The sequence below is a fragment of the Triturus cristatus genome, chromosome 10 (assembly GCF_964204655.1).
Source record: "Triturus cristatus chromosome 10, aTriCri1.1, whole genome shotgun sequence".
NCBI classification, from domain to species: Eukaryota; Metazoa; Chordata; class Amphibia; order Caudata; family Salamandridae; genus Triturus; species Triturus cristatus.
The window spans coordinates 745,916,869-745,935,776 of record NC_140593.1 but is presented as its reverse complement, the minus strand read 5'-3'; the positions used below and the strand labels follow the sequence as shown (position 1 = coordinate 745,935,776).

Genomic DNA, 18,908 nt, shown 5'->3' with positions numbered 1-18,908 from the left:
CACACTGCCTCTGAGATAAGCCTAGCTGCTCGTGCTACGTTACCACAGGGTTGAGCAGGGGTTATCAAAGGGTGTAGTCTGCTTACTCTGACTTAGGAAGAAGGGTCCCTACTTGGACAGTGGCCAGCCATTGCCAACTAGAGACCCCCATTTCTAACAGTAACGCTGAAGAAACTAAGCTTGCATGATTAGCTGAGTGAAACTGTTATCTGTTGTTTCCACGATTCTGATAGTGTTCCGATTCTAAAGGGAAACAAAGTTGTCATGTTTATGCTTTTGCCAGAAACTACTCCCTTCTTGTTAACAAGGAGTTTCTAGTGGCCGCTGAGTAAGCTGGCACAAAGTAATTAAGTTTAATATACTCAATAGGGGCATACTGACCTCAGTCCTATGCCAAATCTATAGGGTATATTATTCCAATGCACAGAGCCTATTAGGGAAATAGGAACTACACTACATGGCGCCCAACGTTTGGTAAGGCACTAATTTAACGCTAGATACTGAGTAACTCAGTCGTGCTTTTCTCAGAGACCCCTACTCACATACTCCATAAGACGTCTGGAGTGGGTAGGGTTAAGTATCCGCCAAAGCTGAATTGGACAAAATACTATATATTAGCTGTTTGATTTGTTCAACGCTGAAGGATTCAGTGTTCCAAATTATTGTGCACCTTATCTTTGTTTCCTTGAAACTTGTTCTACATTTTTCAAAAACAATGTCCCTTAACGGGGATACTAACACCGAGAACGGTGTAGCTACGGCTGACCCAGTCGTAACCGTTTTTAATTTTACAGGTTTAAATTAAACCAATGAGGGTGTTATAACCATCCCTCTAAACTTTAGGAGAGCCATCACTCTAAAAACGTATAAAACACGGCCTAACACCAAGAGGTGGTAGAGCAGTTTTCGTGATAGAGCATTTAGGTAACAGCGCACGGTGAGGCCACCCCTCATTTCTAATCAAAACCGAAGCTGCTCGCTTGTATTGTTTGCACATTGCTGTTTTTGCACTATTTGCTTTTAACTTCGTTTTAAAGTTTTATTGTACATTTTAATCTGGGATTATTCTTGTACTTGTAAAGACTGCTTACCTTGGGTAAAAGCTTTGGTTCTGTTTATCTATCGCGGTCCCCGGTCCGTCACGGCTAACAGTGCCGATTGAACGGAGGGATTGACGCGACTCCGCCCACTTTCGCCCTTCACTTCCTGCCACTGGGTATTTGAGGAAGATGGCTTGCCGGCCGCGCTGCATTTAGGTAACCGCGCGCGGTGAGGCCACCCCTCATTTCTAATCAAAATCGAAGCTGCTCGCTTGTATTGTTTGCACATTGCTGTTTTTGCACTATTTGCTTTTAACTTCGTTTTAAAGTTTTATTGTACATTTTAATCTGGGATTATTCTTGCACTTGTAAAGACTGCTTACCTGGGGTAAAAGCGTGGGTTCTGTTTATCTATGCCGGTCCCCGGTCCGACACGGCTAACAGTGCCGATTGAACGGTGGGACTGACGTGACTCCGCCCACTTTCGCCCTTCACTTCCTGCCATTGGGTATTTGAGGAAGATGGCTTGTCGGCCGCACAGCAGACGTGCGCAGTGGGTGTGCCGCTGGCGCGCCAAAGGCAAGCCCGTCTGCGCCCGTCCGCGACCGGACTGCGACCGGAGCCGGCTACACTACCGGCAGCAGAAGCGGTCACCCTTTATGCTGGTCGTGTGACGAGCAGTTGGGCCTTCGAGGCACTCTCTGTGCTAGACCTCATCAGATTGATTTAGCGGTCCACCCACTCCCACACAGCTGCTGTACATGCAACATGATCCTGAATCAGGCTAAGGCCCTTAATATGAGACAGATACGTCCCCGGGGCTTGATAAGGAGTGCAAGGTTAAAATTAAGGCCTGTCTCATTAATTGTAGATCTCTGGTCAAGCATGTTACGGAGGTTTGGTCAATCTTAAGTGATGGTATTTGGGATATGATGTTTCTTACAGAAACCTGGCTTAACTTTGATACGGTGACATCTATTACACTAGCTGTACCACCTGGTTTCAAAATTTTCCATGCCAACCGAGATTGCGGGAAAAGGGGTGGGTGGGGTGGCCATTATTCTTAGAGATTCGTGGGAGTTGGTGTCCTCTGACCCACTGTTTGAGCAGGGCATTGAAGGTCTTAATTTTTGCATACAATTTAATCCCTCATTCGCCCTTGCGGGCATCCTTATCTATAGACCCCCCGACTGCGCAACAATTGCTCTTCAGAATTTATGCAGTCTCATTGTTCAAAAATCAGTAATGTATACTAACTTTATGGTTCTAGGAGATTTCAATCTACATGTGGACGCAGCAAACTGCGCACAAGCAGTACAACTGGTATCGTCCTTAGCAGGCGCTAATCTTATACAACATGTGTTTTCCCCGACGCATATAGCGGGACACTCCTTAGATCTGGTTTTTACCACCCTCCCTGCCATTGATATAGAGATTCCGGCCCCTCTAACTTGGTCAGATCATTATATGATCCCTTTTGGCTTTACCTTGCCCAACCGGGGGCAAGCTGAGGGAGCTCGCTTTATTCAAAAGAGAAATTGGAAAAACCTGAACGAAGCAGGATTAAGCACTGTTTTGCAGGCCACTCACACCTGCTTATCCTCTGACCCTAATGTAGACGCAGCCTCCATACATCAATGGATCGCTACTGCAGTTGACTCTGTCGCGCCGGTTAGAGTAGTAAAATCTACTAGACTGTCTCCCACTGCCCCCTGGTTTTCCTGTGCCCTTAAGGAAACAAAAAGCAAGTGCAAAAGATTGGAACGCCAGTGGAGATTGAGTTATAGCGACTTATCCAAGGCATCCTACAAAAAAGCACTAAAAGATTTCCATAGGGACATAAAAGTAGCCAGGAGGGACCATATTATTAACCTCATTCAGAGTGCAGACCATTCCTGTAGCGAGGTTTTTAAAGTAGTTCAATCCTTTTTTAATCCCAAGGCGCTGGAGACTAAAGTAATACCATCCCTAGCCTTGTGTGAAAAAATTGCTAATAACTTTGAAGGTAAAATTTTAAAGGTCTACGACTCCTTTGTGCCATCTGAGCCAACTATGGCAGCAGACAAATCCCAGATCGCGGCAGAGGCACCTGTGCTTATCAATTTTACCCCAATACTACCTCAGGAAGCTCTAGTTGTAATCCAGAAATGTCGCTCAGGCGCTCCTGATGATCTATGCCAGCCCAAACTGTGGAAAATACTATCCTCCTCCCTGATGGACACGCTACTTTAGATATGGAACTCCTCTCTGGACACGGGCATCTTTCCTGACAAATGGAAACATGCAACACTTCTTCCTCTGAGAAAGAAACCAAATGGGGCTCCGGACGATCTCAGTAACCTTAGACCCATTTCTTTACTCTCCGCCCCAGGTAAAATGCTGGAGAAATTGGTGCAGCGACAACTGACCACTTTCATTTAGCAGAGCGGTGCCTTGCATGACACACAATTGGTTTTTCGGGCTGGCTTCAGCACGGAGACCGCTCTCCTTGAAGTAGCAGAGTCGGTAAGATGGTCGCTGGACTCAGGAGCATCAGCTTTGCTGGTGCACCTGGATCTGTCTGCGGCTTTTGATACCGTGGACCATTCCATACTGGTCCAGAGACTACAAGGTGTGGGCTTTGGGGGGAGGTTCTGACCTGGTTGACATCCTATCTGAGTGGGCGCACTCAGAGGGTCTCCCTTAAGCCATATGAGTCCAATCCAAAACAGCTCTGGTGCGGCGTCCCTCAGGGCTCAGCCCTGAGCCCCCTACTCTTTAACATCTACCTAGCCCCGCTATTTTCTCTGATTGCCAACTGGGGAGTGAAAGCCATTTCCTACGCCGACGACACCCAGTTGTTCTTCTCATTTAAGGAGCAGACGGTAGAGGCTTTTAAGAATTTTAAAGGCTGCTTGCGCGACATAGCTTTATGGATGAATTCGAATAAATTAAAGCTCAATGCGGGGAAGACCGAAGTTCTGTTTTTCGGGCAGGGCTGTGTCCCTGATGCAGATTTGTGGTGGCCGCCAGAAATGGGACCACCATGTTCCCCAGCTAAATGTATTCGAAATTTGGGGGTGAGATGGGAGTCTAATCTTTCTTTTCTAGCCCAAATACAGCAGGTCTCTGCAACTTGTTTTAGTAAATTAAAAAACCTACGGAAAATTTTGCACCTTTTACCGGTAGACTGCCGTAAAATAGTAGTTCATGCCACAGTCACATCTAGGCTGGACTACGCCAATGGCCTGTATCTTGGCCTTCCCAAATATGCCATTCATCGCCTCCAGATGATTCAGAATGCGGCTGCGAGACTGGTTTGTCTTTTACCATTTCAACACCATGTCTCTCCGCACCTTCAGAAGCTCCACTGGCTTCCAGTGGAGAAAAGAATCCTATTCAAGGCCTTGACTCTGGCATATAGGGCTCTGAACGGAAAATGCGCAAGATATCTGAAAGATAGACTGTGTCCCTATAAGCGAAACCGGGCGCTACAATCTAATTCCCATAAACTGATGCACTCTTCCCGCTTTAGGAAATCACGCATGGGTGGCAGAACTTTCACGATCAGAACGGCCTTACTGTGGAATTCCCTGCCAGGTCATAGACGGCAGGCGAACTCAGAATCTTGTTTTCGCAAGTCCCTGAAGACGTGGCTTTTTGGGACAGATTAATAATTGGAGGCGGCTCTCTACCCTTTATGACGCTATGGTTACCTGCTGTTCTAACGCCGGGACACCCCTGCTTGGGGTAGCTGTCGCGCTTTATAAGCTTCAGTATTATTATTACTATTATAGAGGCACATGACTCCTTTCAGACAGAGGTATTCTATTCATGGATTGTATTCTCAGAATCAAATCCAGTAACAAAAGTATTTCACTTCTTTAAAGAAAATGAACCACCTGAGGAATATATTCCTTTCAAGGATATTGAAATTCCACTCACATACCAGGAGCATAATCTCTGGTTTAAAGGTGCCCTAAAACATCACAAAAACATTACCAGGCTCGGTCCACTAGGTAGACCAGGAGCAACATGGCCGATTCTAGCCGGCTTCACACCTCATCCTGAATTCGAAGAGATGTCAGACGAGGAATTACTCACTCAACTGCAAGAGTTAATACAAATTTACAGACATTTAGTCCAATATGTCATGCGGACTTTCACAGTCCAAACACCAATGACCATTCCAAATCAAACCCCTCAACAGGGGTATACACTAAAAATTACTCCACAGACTTTACACTCAGTCATGGGTAAAATGCCCACAAAACGTGAACAAATTCCATTCTGGATAGCTCAAACAATTACTCAAATCGAAGCAGTATTTCCAAATACTAGCCCTTATGAGAAACACAGAATCCTAATAATCTGTTTACCAATGGGGATCACACCACAACTGGAAGACTGCACCACTTGGAGCACAGTCGTTGCTGCCGTTTACACTAAAACACATGGTGTTCCGTCAATTGCAGTAATACAAGATGTCCTGAAACAAATTCAAAACGAATACGGGGCAGAGCCTGATCTGAATTTACGTATGAAATTACTGAAAAACTTCAACCAGGTCTCAACAATAATATTATCTAATATTAAAGGGGAGGCAGCATCAGTGGCGATCCGCCAACGCTTAAGGGAATTTGATGTAACAGAACATCAACATGAACTACCCAGAACAATAGAAAAATCTTATGCAGAATTGGGCAGAGACAGTTTGGGTGGAAAACCTTTGAACCCAAAACTGTCTGAAGGTCCTGAGAAGGACTCTATTTAACAAAATCCTACATCTTCTAAAAAGAAGTGGGAAACTATTTAAACAAAATTCAAACGAGAAACGTTCTCAATACCGAGGTAGGTCTCCTCAAAAGGAGCCCTCTGAAAGGAGGTATAACCTCAGGAATAGGGATAATTTAAGAAACCTGACAGGTATCAGGATACTGATACACGTTCCTCTCGTACCTTTCAGATATCATCACAGACATCAGAAAGAAGAGGACGGTCAGATCACAAAGAGGAACGCGTGAAGTCCAAAGACGATCAACACGTTCAGAAAAATAAATCAAAACCTCAATGGACCAAAAAGAAGGTAGCAGGTCTGAAGATCAGACGTGCCGAGAAAACTGAGAACACAGCTCAAGAACGGAGAATTGGCTCAGACAATACTGGACAGTGCAGCAGAAGTAACAATAGCTCGCCAGAACCTGAAGGAAATTCTGGAGTTAGTGGACTTGAATGAGTACATCACAGTAGAGACTGTAGACACCAGGGTTAGTACTCCACAAAAATGATATGAAATAACACTCCGGATGGAGGGAGACATAACAAGAGAAGTGAAAGCACTCTTTTGTGAGACACTTTCAAGAAGGTTATGATCTACTTCTAGCAGAACAGGACTGGCCACCAAAATTTGTCAGGGAGTGCCCACGTGGCGAGGACATAATTATGCCAGCTTTCTCCAACCATATTCCAATTCACATAAATATACTTATGCCAGGAAATAGGCAGTTGCCCCCCAGGCCCCAGCATTATACAAAAATCTTGTAGGATGGGATGAGGATTCACCTCGCCACAAAATACAGCTAAAAAATCAACCTACTGCACAAAGGCAGTACCCAATAAAGCAAGAAGCTAAAAAACAGGTCAGGGAGGTCTTAGATCAAGTTGAATACCAAGGGGTGATTGAAACATGCACCTCCTCAATGAACAAACCTTGGTTTCCTGTATCCAAACCAGACAATACATATTGTCTAGTTTTGGATTACAGACATTTGAACACTTGTTCCATAACATTTGCTGGGCAAAATGCACATAGTACAGCATTAATGAATAACATTGTGAGTAAAAAGTATAAAACCACATTGGACATTTCAAATGGTTTCTTTTGTCAAAACATAGCACCTGAAAGCAGGTACTTAACAGCTTTCTCAATAATGGGGACTCGGCGTCAATTTTGTCGACTCCCACAAGGGTTCAAAAACAGCCCGGGGTTATTCTCAGCAAGGGTAACAGAGTTACTACAAATTTATGATGATGAGGCATTGTCATATGTCAATGACATCTGTCTGACAGACAATGACCTAGATAGGCACTTGAACAGGGTGAGTACCAATGTACTGGGCTTTGCCTCTGAGGGCTATAAATTCAACTTTAAAAAATCCAGAATTGCTCATCTCAATGTCCTTTTCCTAGGATATGAGCTTTCAAGTGAAGGCAAAAGCCTGGCAGCTACTTTTTTTAAAAAGTGTGCGCTGCTCTAACCTCCAAAAGCGCTGAAAAATGTACAATCCATCTTGGGTTTCCTAGATTTTGGAAGAACTTACATTCTAAATTACGCAGAAAGGGTTAAACCTCTCTACGAATTAATCAAACCTGATTTTTCAACAAAACATTGGACACAGGAACACACAGACATCCTGCGTTCACTCCAAGCTAACATGTTAGCAACAAATCACTTACAAACACGCATAAATAAATGCAATTTAGTGATCCGAATAATTTCGGGTCAATGCGGATCCACCTATTTAACATTTAATGAGGGCGAAAAAGTACCAATAGCATACAAATCACATTTGTATACACAAGCAGAAATGCGCTTCACTTAAACAGAAAAAATACTGCCAGCACTTCAAATCGCTGTAGCAAAAGATAGAGCACTAGCTCAGGGGAAACGCATTATTGTCGCGACTCCAGTACCAGCCTTAGAGGCGGGTACAAAAGCGAGCATTCCAAATGTAAAAGCTTTACATCCTAGATGGATACAATGGGTTAATTCTCTTGCTGCAACAGATGTTGAATATGTTTTTGATCCTGATTTAAAAACACAAGCGTTCCTGCAATATGAATATGAATGTCCTCTGCCCACTGAAATTCTGCTTCTCGATCAGTACGAATTTACAATTTATACTGACGGATCACCACAACCCGCTACAGGGAGTAAGCAAGCTTACAGTGCAGCGTGTGCAATCGTTAAAGGTCGCATGCGCAATGGTAACTTCCGACCAATGGTCACTAAAACTCAATCTCTAGGAGATTGTACAGCTCAGCGAGCTGAACTACAGGCATTCAAACTGGCACTTGAAAGTACAGATCGCTGATTCGCCACACTTATAGTGTGCGATTCCTTTTACTGTGTTCAGTCATATAATGAATATTTACAGAATTGGCTTCAAAACAGATTCAAAGATGCAAAAGGTGGCACAATAAAGCATAAAACGCTTTGGGAACAAGTAGTTCAGTTGAGAAACGAAATACCAAAAGCTCACGTGATACACATGCTAAGTCATCAACGTGATAGCGTTCATGTTGTAGGGAATTCATTGGCTGACGAAGCCGCAAAGGGGGCTTTTCAGACGGCTTCCATAGCTGCGATCACTCGTTCAAATACGAAAATAGACAGTGAGATATTGTTGGCTGTAAATGCTTCAAGCAAAGGCAGTGGTGCAGCTTTACCAAAGAAATTTCCACTCAAGTACTCTTATGTAATTGATGCAAACAACGTTCCTTTTGCTCGAATCCCTGGAGTGGGGGATAGGGTAATTCCAAACATGGAACGTAGAGCAGCTTTGATTTATGAAGCACAATTTAGGGAGGGTCTGTTACATCAGGGGATCTCTAAAACAATATTAACATTAAAAGATATGTACTGGTGGCCTGGAATGAATACACTGATTCACATCTTCATCAATGACTGCAGAGATTGCAATAGACAGCGTTGTGCAGAACGCCATCAGACACCAGACTACGAAGTAGCCTGCCCAGTACAGACACCATTGTTAGACAGCATTAGACTATCTACGCGCAGGCGTCCTTTATGACAAATGCATTCCCACAAACACTAAGTCAAGGTTCTTATGGGTGTGGCCTCAGCGCTCGGCTGACACTCGAACTGTTATAAAAAATTTGCGAGTCTTTTATCGGCACATATGCAATTGGCACACTACATTCTGACAAGGGCCCTGCGTTTAGCTCTCGGGCTTACAAAGAAGCCATGGCCAGTTTGGGCATAGCATTGCGGTACTCCTCTCCGTTTCATCCTGAGGGAAATTCTGTTGTGGAAAGGAAAAACCGGGACATAAAGCAGTCTATAACAGCTAGAGTATTAGGTTGGGGTGATGGGTGGATCAAACATCTTTATGGGGTCCAACGCTCATTAAATAATTTGCCAAGAAGTTCTCTAGGGGAGGTCACTCCATATGAGGTCCTATTTGGAACAAGAATGTGGGTTCCTGATCTCGAATGTGAAGGCACAGTGGTGGAAAATAAACCCCTTGATATCAAAGATCGTTTGGCTGTTTTATATGATCTAAATGAACTAAGATCGAAACAAAGCAACGTGTTCCTGAAGCCAACCACCACTGGGGGGAAAACCGGCAGTCCCATCAAGGCCTGTCTGGATCTCAAAAGTTGGGGATCAAGTCAGAGAGAAGATTGTGGACAAGAAGGAATTTGGACCTTCTTACAGACAACCAGTACCGTTCCTAGCCGTTCACTGAACAAGAACAGTACTTCTGCCGCCCCTTGCTGGAAAAAAGGAGAAAAGATTTGTGTCAATCGAACTCATCAAACCACACTATGTGGCCGGTACTAAATAGTAGACCTCGTGGACTCCGACTTAGTAGCAGACGCCCTCCTCTCGCTACTATCCAAGAGGTTCAGACTGAAAGACTCATAACCATCGAGAATTCAGCAGTAAGAGATGAAGGACTAAGCAACAATGCCATGGAACTCATCCCTCTTGAAACTCAAGTAACAGTTCGTCCAGATACACCTGTCTACACCAACGTAACACGTGATCAACTGGTTCCAGCGATTTCAACGAATCCTGATGCAATTCCAACAATTGACCAAACTGCTTCTGGCTACTTCATTAACTTTGATACGTTTTCTGAGGATCCAAGTGAGCCTGAAACGACGCCAGCCCTAAAAACTTTCAAACAACAAGTACAAGACTTTTTTCATTTTCTGAAAGACACTTATCTGGTTTTACCATGTATTGAACTATGGATTATTTCTAGAATATTTTTCTTTCTGCTTTGGTTAGCTTTGGTAATGACTCTTAGCGTGCTTATGAATGGCAGATATATTTGTTTGGACACTGAAAGTAAAAATGTGAACTTACTTTTAAAGCCACACAAATCTTCCCATCGTGAAGCAAGAAACTTGTCAGCAGTGAACATCACAGCCATTCCTATACAGGATGGTATAGTTTGAGACAAAACCGATTTCAACATATTCGGCCCGACGGAACTTTAGAAGATTTCACATTTATTTAAAATTTCATTAAGTGAATTTATTACCTCCTGTACCTATTCTGATGATTGGGATTTTGAGACTGTTAATAACATGATGTCTGATCTAGAAAGGTCAGCTGCGTTCTCAAACAATGAAAACTTACATGGTTCATCAGACTACGAACAGCTTTATTGTTACAACCACTATGATCATCATTTCGTGCATAAATCTGCAACACATAGAAATGTGTTTGTTTAACCAATGGGAACATTGTCCTATACCACCAAAGGGTAGTTCAAAAACATTTGCAAATAAGTTGCCATATTTTTCAGGGTACAATACATCTGATCCAGAAACATTTTTCTGTATAAATGTAAACAAAACAGGACAGAAAAATGTGTTAACTAATACAAAACAGATTTATTCTGCAGCCTTTATTGCCCAACTATCGAGACAAGGGTTTGACTTTTGGAAAGACACAATCGACACAAAATCTGTCTGGGGTTCTAAAGATTGGCAAGTGCAGGGGATAGAAGCTTTGTTTAGAGCCTGTATCATCCCACAGCAAATAATGTTTTTGAATGACACTGTGCAACAAACGTCTTGCCTTGGATTAGCCAAGATCAAAGACATGAACACACCTTCTGTACCAACACCTGCAAGTAATAGCACTACACAGGGAGCAGTCACAGTAGACAGAATACTACAAAACAACAAATCAGATCCTGATTGGAAAAAATGGTTGCTCTGGCCCACAGACACAAACATCTGTCAAGAAAGATTCCTGAATAGAATACAGGGCTTTAATATCCATAGGCCAGACCCACGTTATGTTCAACGACAGCACCCGGAGGTAGTAACAACATACAGTGTAGGAAAATTGTGCCTCGACTGGTTACAAAAATCTTCACTCGAGGATGTGAAACAACACTTATCTTTACTTAAAGAAGACGCAGACTTTAGGGATTTCTTGCTAGGACCAAGAAAACCGCATCAAAAACGTTTCATATATGCCGGCATTTATGCTGCTTATTCTGAAATATGGAAGGTTTCACAGGCAGAGGCCGCAGAAAGAATACGTGAGCTTGATCGTATTAACTTAGAGAAATCTCTCACTGTGATCGACAATGGGTTAACAACTCTGTCATCCAGAATATATTCACTGGAAAACATTGTATCCTCTGCTATTGACATACTGGAACAAGATTAAGCCATGTTACAACAAGGCCAATCTCAGTTACGTTATATTATGTTATTAGGCTGGACGCTGCGATCCTTGCATGCAGGCTATGTGCCTTGGCCTTTTATCAACACGTCGTCTCTGTTTTCAGAATACAATCTCACGGATAAACAGATCGAACTGGCACAAAGGGGAGCCAAGTATACAGTGCTGAGCATTGAAACATTGGAAAAATTACCATTTCTTGTAGCAGAAAAACCAGCTACAGAATGGCTTATCCATGGCAAAATAACTCTGCCTGTCCCAACTTTTCATTTTCAGTATTGCCTCAAACAAATGCAAGCAGGCAAATATGAAAGGTTGGGTAAATAATACATTAGTGTTTCTACGCGGTACACACTGTGATAATGCACTGAGCGGATCACTCATATGTCAGGACATTTCTTTACACGGGGCTTGTAATGGTTCTGTGGCAACCTTGTCCTGCCACCTGCAGGGTATACCAGCTGCTGTGATTAATCCAATGTTTGGCCAACTTTCTAACGGGAGTTACCTCCTGTTAAATGATCAAAGTTGCTGTGGCATGTTGCCAGGAATCCCATATCTGATAACGGTTAGCTCCAGGGTTACTTGTTGTATGCCAGTATTGTTCTCCCAAATAGACACAGTCAGGGAGCCGCCTCTATGGCCTTCATTGAATGTTTCTTCTATACGTTTTGATACTTTAAGCAGAATGAAAGCCATGCTTTTGCAACAGACCGTGCCTTTGACCTCGGCCAAAGAAACCTATGTTCTACAAATTGCAAGGACTTCGGCTGAGATACAGGCTCTAATATGTACAAACTGCCCTATACATTTCGTAGACATGATGGGACGCATCTTAAACATGTCTGATACGAGCGAGATTGTATATGTATTTAAGACCATATGTTCAGGACTGTTAACACCTTTTCTCTGAAACATTCAAAACTTTGTGCATTCGGTGTTTGGTGGTCTGCCATTAATTCAAGAACTCATTGCAGGAATTCTGTTTCTATTCCTACTACTACGCTATGGCAAGCCTATCCACCGGCGTCACTCCCAGCAACTTGGAGAAAGCTCTCCTAGAACGGAAGTGCCGTGAGCGCATGGTGCAACTTTTGGGGATCACATCATCTACGGGAACTTAATACAACATGGTTTCTGTCATTTAGACCAAACTGGCAAAGATTACATCTTACCTGTTCTACGCTGCTTGCTTTGCGGTGAAGAATGCGTGCTAGACATCTGTCTAACACTCCCATCATTCATGCCAACGGATATCGATACTCTGCTGGACCCGATACCGGCCCATGCTCTGTGTTGTCCCCAGAGGCTACAAATCCTGATGACGCCATTCGTTGAGATCTCACAGACGCTTCCTGCTGCTGGTGAGGTACGAGATGGATCAACAGGCACACAGGTAACAACGGACGCGAACATTGCTGCGGCTTCCCATGCCGAAGTCGATGCTTCACATCTCTGTGCAGTTAACCTTCTAAACGAGGTGTTTCAACTTTCACCGACATCAGTAGACGATCTTTTGTCTACAGGAGTAGGTGATTTCATGTTTACACCAGACCCATACACTAACTTTGATTCGGCTCACAGTGTACCGGAGAAGCTATGAATTTGGCCTCCATAATTTCAAAACGGACCAAAACTTGTAACTCTTCCTAAAATGTACTTTTTTATTTTTTTTTATAAATTTGAAAATGCATGGCAATTCAATCTGCTTACAGTAGAACTATTAATATAGAATGGACTTCTTTGAATACTTCATAGGACACATTGTCACCTTTTTTACCACTATTTCATTCAGTACCGTGTTATGAAATGAATTTGGTTTTTGAATAATTGTCAACCATTTAGTCATATGTATATATTTCTATACATTCATATTGCATTTATTTCTGATATATGCTTAGAATGAAAAACTGCTATAGAATGTGCAGTATCTTTGCATTACATGTTTAGCATTACATGTTTAGCATTACATGTTTAGCGAAAGTTTAAAATAAAAAACTTCTTTTAGTATGCTTTTACAAATTCTTTTTGCAACATGTGGTACTCAGTTTAATGTTTAGCATGTAGTATTATCGTTCATTCGAAAGTGGAGTGGGTGTTGTATTCCGCTTTGGGTGTCCGCATATAGGTTTTCCTGAAGCATGTCCTTATATAGGCATAATTCGCATTGCCCTTATATAGGCATAAGATCCCAGTCCTTATTTAGGCATTAGCCATGCTATCCATATACAGGCATGGTCCACCCCAACGTCACGAGTTCTTAGAAACCAGACCCTTAAGCACTTGGGAGTTCCCCTAGCACAGGATTATTGGTTCCTCCAAGAACTCATTTATTATGCATGAACCGCTATTCCTTAAGGGTTCATTCCTGACGTCTCCCTCTGCCCGACTTTGTCAATGCTAACATTCCATGGCACCTACCAGGTATAAATATACCTTCCCTTGCCCTAGCAAGTAGGAGAAGATCTTGACTTTAGAGGAGCCCGTGTCCCGGCCTGACGCACTGACAAGAGACACTGTCATCCCTGCTCGCAGAGAATCCAGTTTCCAGGGTTCTGACTCCCTTCGTGAAGTGTTAGAGTTCGAGACCCGGAAAGAGATTCCCACCTCTCTCATTCTCAAGGTATGGAGCTAGCTAGAACCTAGAGGGACTCTTGGCATACCAGACTTGGCATACCAGACTATAGCATACCATACTATAGCCTACCAGACTATAGAATACATCACCTACTTCTTTCCTTGTACTACACTTAGGTTAGGTACACTGGGGTAGAACTAGTTAGAGAAGCAGCTTATGAGTACTCGCATGTTTAGCTTATGTTATATATGTTTATGAATATATGTGTCATAGCTAAAAGATAATGCCAGTGCAGTATTATTTCTTTCTACTGCTTACGCTGTACATAATATATCACGCATACTGTCTTAAGATTGTAACAGCTCATATCTCTTACACGAGAAACAAGACTGTTCAATAAATCCTTTTATTGACACGCCCGTGTATTCTTTCTGTGTAACTCTGAAGAAACTAAGCATGCACGATTAGCTGAGTGAAACTGTTATCTGTTGTTTTCACAATTCTGAGAGTGTTCCGATTCTAAAGGGAAACAAAGTTGTCTTGTTTATGCGGTTGCCAGAAACTACTCCATTCTTGTTTACAAGGAGTTTCTAGTGGCCTCTGAGTTAACTGGCACAAAGTAATTAAGTTTAATATACTCGATAGGGGTATACTGACCTCAGTCCTATGCCAAATCTATAGGGTATATTATTCCAATGCGCAGAGCCTATTAGGGAAATAGGAACTACACTACAGTCTGTTTCAGCAGTGGGGAGAGCCTTGGTTAGATCTATTTGCCACCGAAGAGAATGCGCAATGTCATCAGTTTTGCGCGTTGGAATTTCCAAGGCGGCACTCGCTAGGTGACGCTTTTCATTGCGAGTTCAGTTGCGGTCTACTATATGCCTTTCCGCCTATACCACTTTTACCCAGAGTGCTGAAGAAGATCAAGCGCGACCGGTCCAAGTCATTCTTGTGGCTCCGGACTGGGCTCGAAGAGTTTGGTATCCCGAGCTACTCAGTACGAGCGTGGATCCCCCGATCTGACTGCCTCTTTGGGAGGATCTTCTGTCGCAGCAAGAGGGGACGGTCTTCCACCCGAACCTGTCCAACCTTCACCTCCTTGCGTGGAGATTGAGCGCGGCAGTTGACGTCTTTTGACCTGCCTCCCGAAGTTTGTGATGTAATCTTGGCAGCCAGGTGTCCCTCCACTAAGACGGTATACGCCTGCAGGTGGAATAAGTTTGTGTCATGGTGCACAGCAAAGGCTTTGGATCCCATTTCTGCCCCCCTTTCAGAGGTCTTTCTATTCCTCCTTTCTTTGGCCCAGCAGGGCTCTGCTCTGGGCACTATCAAGGGCTATCTCTCGGCCCTTTCAGCCTTTTTACGACTTCCAAATCAGACCTTCCCTTTTCAGATCCCCTGTTGAAAATAGATTCTTGAAAGGCATTACTTATCTTTTCCCTCCTGTTCCATTCATAATGCCTCAGTGGGACTGGAACCTGGTTCTGACATATCTGATATGTGCTCCCTTTGAGCCACTTCACAACTGCCCTCTTCGTCTTCTCACTCTAAAGACAACTTTCCTGGTGGCCATCACCTCTGCCAGACGAGTGAGTGAGTTCCAGGCTCTTTCTTTTAAACCTCCTTTTCTCTCTGTCCATCTGGACAAAGTGGTTCTAAGAACTCATCCATCCTTTCTCCCACAGGTTGTCACTGCCTTTCATATCAGGCAGACCATCACTTTACCCACCTTCTTTCCGCCTCCGCATCCTTCAAAAGAGGAGGAGAGGCTCCACTGTCTGGACCCAAAACGTGCACACTCATTGTACCTCAACTGCACACAACCGTTCCGGGTGGATGACTAGCTCTTTGTTGGCTCCGCGGGCGCCAAGAAAGGTCAGGCCGTGCACAAGCGGACCATATGTCTGTGGGTCGTTCTGTGCATACAGTCTTGTTATTCTTTGGCTAAAAAGGAGCCTCCGGTGGGGCTGCTCACTCATTCTACCAGGGAGGCGGCAGCCACTGCTGCTTTGGAACGGGGAGTTCCTTTGCATGACATCTGTCAGGCAGCTACGTGGGCCTCGCTGCACACGTTTACCAAGCATTATTGCCTGGACAGCCAAGTTCGGAGAGACGGCTTCTTTGGCCGTTCTGTTCTCCAGGATTTTCTGGTGTGATCTTGGTTCGCAGACTCACCATCGGGGTTGGTATTGCTGGGGTATCTATTCTAAGGTAAGGAATCTATCACTATTTGTTTCTTTCAGATGCACAAGTTACTTACCTTCGGTAACTATATATCTGTAAGAAACATTAGTAGTGAAAGATTCCTTACTGCCCCACCCATCCTTCCCGTTCTGCAAACTGATTTCTAGGGTTAAGGTCATCCCTTTCAGGGCCCTAGTTTCATGGCACCAGTGGTCAGTTTCTTGCATGGCTCTGCGTTCCTGGCACGGAAAGTCGTTTGCAGAGCTGACGTCAGCGCGTGTGGGCGCGTCTAAGTAGCTCCAGCGACGTCATCTCGGCGCCGACGACGTCAGTGATGCACGCGGAGCCGCACGACGACACCTATCGACGTGCAAGGGTACTGCTGATGAAAATCTTTCCGGATCCAGTCTGACAACTGGGGATAGTCTAAGGTAAGGAATCAATCACTACTAATGTTTCTTACAGATATATCGTTACCGAAGGTAAGTAACTTGTGCAATCGCCCTAAATGGCCAGGGTATGCCAGACGTGGGTCCCTTGTTCTCTTTGCCACTAGATCTAAGCAAGCCTGGCTGATGAGGGGTGAAACCCCGAAACCAGTCCCCTGATGCTAGTTTCCGGTCCAGGGAGGACCAGGCCTGGCAGTTCGGGCTGGACTGTTCCCTTGAGCAAAAGGGTCAAGACCGATTTGCATATGGCTGGGTCCAAACCGGGGGTGGCTTAGTGAGCAGAAGAACAATGATGGATTAAATCCCAGATCTGTGACTGGGGGTGATTGTCCAAAAAGTTTCAGCACTCAGTCCATAATCTTTTTGTATTTGCTTATTTATCTTACACAACTAACACCTATTGGCAAAGCTAATAGCCCTGACTTGTTGTAGGTGCGATGGTACTTGTTGTATTATATATCTATATGCAATAACAGAAGCAGTAAAATACCTGTTGGGTGACACACTATGCTAAGCACAGATTTTTAGCTTGTGTATTTCTTGCCACGTCCTTAATTACATCGGCCACACCCATTTGAGAGACTCCCCCTAGTTTTTTCATTCCACTTAAAGCCCCGTGCCTGACTATGATATAGATTCAGTGAGTAAAGGCACGTCGTTATTATGCTCTAATTCAGTTAAGGCAAGCTCGGGTTAGAGTTCATGCATGTCTCTCCTTGTCTTTCTTTTCTTGTCAAGGCAAATAATAATGCATCCCAGGTTTCTTGTTCCCCTACTCTTCCCCCCCCCTATAGTTTTGCCCTGCCATTATTAGTTGGAGGGTTACAATGTTTGACACTACATCTTTTTGCCATCAAGAACACAAGGTCGATAAACCGGCACACCATTTTCCTTTGTAGCGGTCTAGACATTAAGTTGAATAGACTTTGGGTTCGCACTTGTTAATCTTGTTCAAGAGTGTCAGGTTCTATCAGAGATAGTTTTCCAGCAACGATGTGTAATAAGGCAGGTCTGTAGCATGTGTAGAAAATCATCTTCACTAGTATTCCACATTGGACACACATTAGGAACCCCAGGTTTCATTTAATGTGTGGTGCAATATATAGAAGTATGTTTTGTGCAATATATAAGTATGTTTGGTGCGATATATACGTTTGTTTAATGCAATGTATAAATATGTTTGGTGCAACATATAAGTATGTTTGGTGCAACATATAAGTATGTTTGGTGCAATACATAAGAATGTTTGGTGCAATACATAAGAATGTTTGGTGCAATATACAAATATGTTTGGTGAATAAATTGTGTTGTACTTGAGCCTCGGATTCCTGAAGGCCCTAGTAGGAAATTACAGTAATTACAGTGCTCGTGCCTATTCTGCATCCGTCAATTCCTCACGTAAGACCTTTTGACACATCTTACTCGGTTCTAGTTTTACCCATGCCATTGTCGCTCGGTACAACGCTGAAATAGCTTTTGTTGCCCCTCGGCTGAATTGTGAGAGGCTTGTACAACACAAAATGTAACCGTGGTGCACTCGACCCACATCATTATTGGTGCATATTCGTTCCCACAACACTCATTGGTACTCACTCTCACAATACTGTTGACTATAAATTGGCCAGTGGGGATAGGGTATAATTGTGAAAAATGATTCCAAGATTAGGAGTTCTGCATTATTAAACAGTTCAACCGTGTGCATAACACCCTCCTCGTAGAGCACATCGCTGTATTCACCTTTAAGTCCATAGTAGCACCAAGGCAAAAGCGAGTGCATAAGCCACTTTGGCTTCTGTACGCAGGAAATTGCGTTTCAAGCAGTGCCTGACCGTGTATGTTAGTCTGATAGGTCCGAAGACGGTTACAGTCTCAAACTGCACTTTTGGAAGTGCAGAGTCCAGGACAACGCTTTTAGGTATCGATCAAATCACCAAACTAACTTGCCGCCCACTGCAGCTGTGCTGAAAATTGATATAGGTCGGTCATAGTTTAGGATACCCAACCAGCCCGCCTATAATCAGCTACTGGAGCTTTTTAAGTTCAGCCCTCTGAGTCCCTCCTTATTCCTTGCTAATCCCATCCCATTTAGTGGTAAGTGTGTCATTTTCCAGACAATTCTCCATGTTCGTCCCACATTTCCTACTAACACGTATCCCTTCATGAGTGGGGACCCTCCTCATCTAGGTTCTAAATAGCATTTTGTGGTATGTGAGTATTAC

General features: G+C 43.7%; 1 protein-coding gene across 1 annotated transcript in view; it reads left to right on the top strand.

Annotated features, from left to right (window-relative positions):
* LOC146789944 (uncharacterized) overlaps positions 1-18,908 on the top strand; it is a 1,358,907-nt gene that overhangs the window by 699,461 nt on the left and 640,538 nt on the right. The window lies entirely within an intron of this gene.